This window comes from Lathyrus oleraceus, chromosome 4 (assembly GCF_024323335.1).
Source record: "Lathyrus oleraceus cultivar Zhongwan6 chromosome 4, CAAS_Psat_ZW6_1.0, whole genome shotgun sequence".
NCBI classification, from domain to species: domain Eukaryota; kingdom Viridiplantae; phylum Streptophyta; class Magnoliopsida; order Fabales; family Fabaceae; genus Lathyrus; species Lathyrus oleraceus.
In genome coordinates this window covers 338,945,350-338,952,738 of record NC_066582.1, presented here as the reverse complement: position 1 = coordinate 338,952,738, position 7,389 = coordinate 338,945,350, and the positions used below count along the sequence as shown (strand labels likewise).

Below are 7,389 nucleotides of genomic sequence, written 5' to 3'. Positions count from 1 at the left end.
CACGCCACATCTCCTCTGTAATATAGAAGCCAGGAGTGGTACCTTGTCGGGAGTATTTCCCGATTTTGCAACCGTTCAATAATTTTTCTTTGTCTATCCCCCGGTTTCCCTCCTCGAAGAATGAATCCGTTAAACTCCATTTGAATGCTCTTGAAAAGTGATGAAGAAGATGAAGTGGTTTGTGAAAAGGTTGGATTTTTACAAAATCCGACGGATGAAATCGAAAATGGAAATTGGAATAATGATTTGTGTGGTGTGGTGGTTAGAAAAGTATGAGCTTTTGTGGTTTCAAGGATGTTTTTCCAAGGTGAAAAAATGGGTTTGGAAGGTTGTAAGTTGCAAAAATGGTGAAGAAAGGGGTTCTGCCCCGACCTTTTACAGACGCTGTGGCGGGCGCCACAGGTCCTATGGCGGGCGCCACAAGGCAAAATCTGGTTGGGCCAAATTTTGGTCCTTTGGTTTGGGTTCTCTTGTCTTTTGGCTTTGAGGGGTCCGGATAGCATTTGTTTTGTGATTTTCCTAGCATCATTGGCTTGCATAATTTTTGTAGAAGTAAAAAATAAAATAAAAATAAAATAAAAATGAAACAAAAATTAAATATTAGACTAATAAATAAATTAACAACTAAAATAAAAAATGCAAATAAAACAAACATAAGACATATATAGATAAAAGTAGAAATATCGATGTATAGATGTAGTTTATATAATATTCCAAATGCGATAATATAAGATGGGTTATGTAAATACGAGAAAAATAAAATAAAAGAAAGATAAAATAAGATGGAATGGTGAGATCATATAGTGGGGATGTCATCTTCCTGAGTGGATCCACGGAGCGTGGCTACTTCCTGCCTGAGCTCTACGATCTCCTGATATAGATATTTGGTTTCAGTAGCATGGGTGAGATCAGACACTCCCATCTGTAAAGTTAGGTCAGCCACATCCTGTCTAAGCGTCGCAATCTCTCTACGACACTCAGCAATCTGAGTGCGGATGTCGGGTGTCTGCAATGAAAGATTATTAGAGAAAATAGTGATTTTGGGAGATGGCGGTGTAGGTGTGTATTCAGCAATGGGTGGTGATCTCGGTTCCTCGACGGTCTCTCCCTGGCCCTCCAGAGCATAACTCCAATTCGCTGGATCATGCACACTGGTCATCATATGATCTGGCAGTGTGAAATAATGGATAGCCTCGTTGTCGACTAGCAATCGAAACTGACATGGGTGGAAAGAGGCTCTCCTCATCAGCCCTCTGGTCAAACAGAAGTCGATGTCCATGGTAGTGTACCCACAGTAGGTCCGAAGATGTAACAGCTTGCGAGACAGACCTAAAGCGACAACAATCTGCGTGATGATTCCGCCAACATGGATGACTCCTTCAGTAGATCTGGAGATACCGCTGAGACTGTATAATAAAAAGTTCCCACATGCTACTGGGCGAGACTGGGATGCACAAAATAATAGGAAGATATCCTCTTCACTCAGTAGTGTCTCTGCATCCGGTCTTCCCAGGAAGGAATGTGCTAATATCATCTGAAAGTATTTGAAGGCGGGGTTATGTATGACATGAGACAGCTGCATAGATGGATCCTGGCTTTCGCCACCTGATATATCACTCCAAAACTTCTCAACCTAATTACCCATAAAATATCCCATAGGTGTCTCCGGGATAGCATCAGGAGTGGTCTGGAAACCCAATAAGTCGCCGAACTCTTTCTGGATGAAGGAGTACTCAACTCCAAAAAGCCTGAAAGCAGCATACCCATCTGGTCCAGAGTATGGGTCATAGTCGAATGAACTCAGGAACTCCAAAGTCAGGTTCCTGTAGGTGTTACTCAAGTCATCAGCAAACTCGTCCCAGTGAAGTTGGTGGCTAAGGAATCGGATACTCGGCTCGATACCCAGTGCCTCCATACAGTGCTGATCGGGATAACGTGTGGGTGCCATAGGGCGCTGATGCAAAGCAATGTAGCGCTCCCTCTGAGCATTATCTCTATAGGCCACGTGCATGTCATCGAAATCCTGCATCCTGTAAAAGTTTAGAAAGTGATCCTGAAAATGCAAACCATTCAAATTTTAGTCTCAATGCAAAATATGATAAAATAAAATAAAATAAAAATAAAATTAAATAAATGCGAAAAAGTAAAATGAAAGAAAAACCATGGGTTGCCTCCCACGCAGCGCTTGTTAAACGTCATTAGCTTGACGATTAGAATTTATACACCTGTAGTAGTAGGAATTGGTGGATCAATCAGGGTGTGGCTCGAGTAGTATGCTGGAATGTCTCCTCCTTCGTAGAGCTTCAGTCTTTGTCCATTTACAACGAATGGACTACAGGTATCGTTCTTGATTTCTACGGCTCCGGATCTCAGAATCTTGGATACTTCGAAAGGACCAGTCCATCTTGAACGTAGCTTTCCAGGGAAGAGTCGTAACCTAGTGTTGAAAAGGAGAACAGAATCGCCTACATTGAAGTTTTTCTTTACTATTCTTTTTGTCGTGATAGGCCTTTGTCCTCTCTTTATATATTTTTGCATTCTCGTAGGCCGATTGCCTAAGTTCTTCTAATTTATGAATGTCTAGGGTACGCTTTTATCCAGCGGCTAGGTAGTCTAAATTCAAAGTTTTAATGGCCCAACAGGCCTTATGCTCTAATTCGAACGGTAAGTGACAGGATTTTCCATAAACTAGTTGATAAGGAGTAGTTCCTATAGGGGTTTTGAAAGCGGTTCTATAGGCCCATAATGCTTCTTGAAGCTTCTGAGACCAGTCTCTCCTAGAAATAGAAATAGTTTTCTCTAGGATTTGTTTTATCTCCCTATTAGATACTTCTACTTGGCCACTAGTCTGTGGGTGGTATGATGTTGATACTCTATGCTTAACTCCATATTTTCTTAAAAGTTTGTCAAATATTCTCGATATAAAGTGTGATCCTCCATCGCTTATGACTAAACGTGGTGTTCCAAATCTAGGGAATATATAGTTTTCAAATAATTTGATTACTACCCTAGTGTCGTTTGTGGGTGCAGCTATAGCTTCAAGCCACTTAGACACGTAGTCTACAGCTACTAAGATATACCTGTTTCCTAAGGATGGTGGAAAAGGTCCCATGAAATCTATACCCCATACGTCAAAGAGTTCTACTTCCTGAATGTTTCTTAGAGGCATTTCATCACGCCTTGAAATGTTTCCAGTGCGTTGGCATCTATCACATTTGACAATGCAAGCATAGACATCACGCCACATGGTAGGCCAGAATAGGCCAGCTTGAAGAATCTTGGCGTATGTCTTAGAGGTGCTCGCATGTCCACCATAGGGTGCAGAATGTCAATGCTTGATAATACTATTTACCTCTTCTTCTGGAACGCAACGGCGAAAAATGCCATCTTTACCCCTTTTGAAAAGGAGCGGTTCGTCCCAATAGAAGTTTCTCACATCATGGAAGAATTTCTTCTTGCGGTGGTAGTCAAGATCAGGGGGTACTATATCAGCAGCTAGGTAATTAACGAAGTCTGCATACCAGGGTATGTTACTTATTGCTAAGGAATTTTGGGATTGCTCATAAGGATCTAGGTTATTATCTTTAATGGTTTCTACTCTAACGATTAGTCTATCATAGGAGAAATCATCATTTATGGGTACTAGTTCAGGTTTTAGATGTTCTAGCCTAGAAAGGTGATCGGCTACTACATTTTCAGTGCCTTTTTTATCTCTTATATCTAAATCAAACTCTTGTAGTAATAGAATCCATCGGAGTAACCTGGGCTTGGCATCTTTTTTACTTAATAGGTAATGAATGGCAGCATGATCGGTGTAAACTATAATTTTTGCTCCTACTAGATAAGATCTAAATTTGTCTATGGCGAAAACTACAGCGAGTAATTCTTTTTCAGTTGTTGCATAGTTAAGTTGGGCAGCGTCTAGGGTTCTACTGGCATAATAAATGGCATGTAATTTTTTATCTTTCCTTTGTTCTAGAACGGCTCCAACTGCATAATCACTAGCATCGCACATTATCTCAAAAGGTTCTGACCAATCAGGTGGTTTCATAATGGGTGCAGATACTATTGCTTGCTTTAAAAGATTAAATGCGTCATTACATTTTTCATCGAAAATGAATTCAGCATCTTTCATTAAAAGTCCAGTTAAAGGTTTAGTTATTTTGGAGAAGTCTTTAATGAAACGCCGGTAGAATCCAGCGTGTCCAAGAAAGCTTCGGACTTCTCTGATGGTTTTTGGTGGTTTTAGGTTTTCTATAACTTCTATTTTAGCTTTATCTACCTCTATACCTTTTTCAGAAACTATATGTCCTAAAACTATTCCTTCGGTCACCATGAAATGACATTTTTCCCAGTTTAGCACGAGGTTTACCTCCACGCTTCTCTCCAGGATTTTCTCAAGGTTAGCAAGAAAATTGTGGAAATCAAATCCGCAAACCGAGAAATCGTCCATAAACACTTCCATGATACCATCTAGGTAATCTGCAAAGATTGACATCATGCAGTGTTGGAAAGTAGCTGGGCATTACAGAGGTCGAATGGCATTCGTCTGTAGGCAAAAGTTCCATAAGGGCATGTAAAGGTAGTTTTTTCTTGATCTTCGGGGTGGATAGGTATTTGGAAGAATCCAGAGTATCCATCTAGATAGCAGAAGTAAGAGTGTCTGGCTAGACGCTCCAACATCTGGTCTATAAATGGTAAAGGGAAATGATCCTTCCTAGTTGCTTTATTTAATTTTCTATAATCTATACACATTCGTCATCCTCCTTCTAATCGTTTTGCAACATGTTCGCCTTTATCGTTTTGCACGACTGTGATGCCTCCCTTTTTAGGTACTACATGCACAGGGCTCACCCACTTACTATCCGAGATCTGATAGATGATACCTGCCTCAAGTAACTTAAGAACTTCTTTTTTAACAACATCACTCATTATAGGGTTTATTCTTCTCTGATGTTCTCTGGAGGGTTTTGAATCTTCTTCGAGTGAAATCCGATGCATGCATACGGATGGGCTTATACCTTTCAGGTCAGAGATATTATATCCTAAGGATGAGGGATATCTTCGTAAAACGTCTAAAAGTTGGTTCGTTTCCTTTTGGCTCAAGGTAGCACTGACTATAATTGGACGGTTCATCTTTTCATCGAGGAACTCATATCTCAGGTTCTTAGGCAGATCCTTAAGTTCCAAGGTTGGTTTCTTAGGGCATGGCATAGGATCTGGGGTAAGGGACAAACATTCGTAAAGGTTATTATCGATGTAAGGTTTCTTAAAGTCATCATCTTCCCTTATGAGAGTTGATGGTAACTTAATTGTTTTTATAATTTCTTTTTGTTCTAATTCTCTAACACATTCATCAATGATATCTAAGGCATAACATGAGTCTCCCATCATAGGTGCCATAAGAAATTTCGAAAGTATAAATTCTATTTTCTCGTCACCTACCTCAAATGTCAATTTTCCTTTGTTGACATCTATTATGGCTCCTGCAGTCGATAAGAATGGTCTACCTAGAAGGATTGGTATATCATTGTCCTCTTTGATGTCCATGACAACAAAATCAGTAGGGATAAATAACTGACCTATCCTAACAGGAACATCTTCTAAGCTGCCTATCGGATACTTAACAGATCTATCGGCTAACTGAAGTGACATCTTAGTGGGTTGTAATTCTCCTAAGTTTAACCTCTCACAAACTGCTAAAGGCATTAGGCTCACACTAGCTCCTAAGTCTAGAAAAGCTTTTTCGATGACATGATTACCCAAAAGGCAAGGAATGGAGAAATTTCCAGGATCTTTATCTTTCTTTGCTAATTTGTCCTCGGAAATAGCATTACATTCCAAAGGCTTCGGATCGTCAAGTCTACGTTTGTTGGTAAGGATGTCTTTGAGAAACTTTGCATAAGAAGGTATTTGGGTGATGGCTTCTGTGAAAGGGATTTCTACATGAAGTTTTTCTATAACTTTAATAAATTTTTGATACTGTTTATTGATCTGGGTTTGTTTGAGTCTTTGCGGATATGGTATAGGTGGTTTATATGGCGGGGGTGGTACGTAAGTTTTATCTTTAGGTTCTTCTCCTTTTTCTCGACCTTCCTGGTTTTCAGATTCCTCTGGTTCCTTTACTTCGCCCGGGGCTTTGGTACATTCCTTAGAAGTTTCGGGTTCACTCAATCTAGGGTTTGGTGGCTCATCGTAAGCGTTCCCACTTCGTAGGGTAATGGCATTGGCTTGTCCTCTCGGATTTTGTTGAGGTTGTCCAGGGAATTGTCCTCCAGGTGTAGTCTGAGGGGCTTGGTTTAAAGCTACCTGAGAGATCTGGGTTTCAAGCATCTTGGTATGAGTAACTATTTGGTCAACATTGGTTCCTAACTGAGTAATCAATTCGTTAACATGAATGTTTTGGTTCATGAACTCCTTGTTTTGTTGGGTTTGAGCGGTGATAAAATTTTCCATAATTTTCTCAAGGCTCGGCTTTGGTGGTACAGGTTGCATAGGTTGATTTGATCTTGGGGCTTGATAACTAGGTCTCGGAGGTGCATTATTTTGAATAGGGTTATTGTTTTTATAGGAGAAGTTCGGGTGATTCCTCCATCCAGGGTTATAGGTATTCGAATATGGGTTCCCTTGGGTGTAGTTCACTTGCTCAGAGTGGGTTTCGTTTAATAGACTGCATTCTGCGGATTGATGTCCTTTGGTCCCACATATCTCACAATCCGACGAAACTGCGGCTACAGTATTCGGGTTTATGCACATATGCTCGACCTTAAGGGCTAATGCGTCCATTTTAGCTAGCATCATGTCTATAGAGCTTAGTTCATGCACTCCTCCTTGGGCTTCCTTCTTCTCAATTGTCGCTCGTTCGACTCCCCATGATTGATGGTTTTGAGCCATATCTTCGATGAGGGCACTAGCTTCAAGATAAGGTTTGTTCATCAGAGCACCGCCTGCGGCAGCGTCGATGGTCATCTTTGTGTTGTAATGAAGTCCATTATAGAAGGTTTGAATGATTAACCAATTTTCTAAACCATTATGTGGGCATGCTCGTAACAACTCTTTATATCTCTCCCAAGCTTCGAACAACGATTCTCCTTGGTTTTGGGTAAATCTAGTTATATGGTTTCGAAGAACGGCGGTCTTACTCGGGGGAAAGTATCTAGCAAGAAAAACTCTTCTAAGGTTATCCCAAGTCGTAATGGAATTGGGTGGAAGGGAATCTAACCTTGATAGGGCTTTATCTCTGAGGGAAAAAGGAAATAATCTTAAATGTATTGCCTCAGGAGAAGCTCCATTGGTTTTAAATGTGTCTGCTAATTGAAGAAATATTTTTAAATGTTGGTTAGGGTTCTCGGTAGCGAGACCTGCGAATTGTCTCTGTTGCACTAGTTG

General features: G+C 40.5%; 1 non-coding gene across 1 annotated transcript; it reads left to right on the top strand.

Moving 5' to 3' along the window:
• Positions 1–7,024: 7,024 nt before the first annotated feature.
• On the top strand, positions 7,025–7,131 carry LOC127077142 (small nucleolar RNA R71). The gene has a single exon (XR_007787116.1). It is a non-coding gene; the product is annotated as a small nucleolar RNA R71 (small nucleolar RNA).
• The last annotated feature ends 258 nt before the right edge of the window (positions 7,132–7,389 follow it).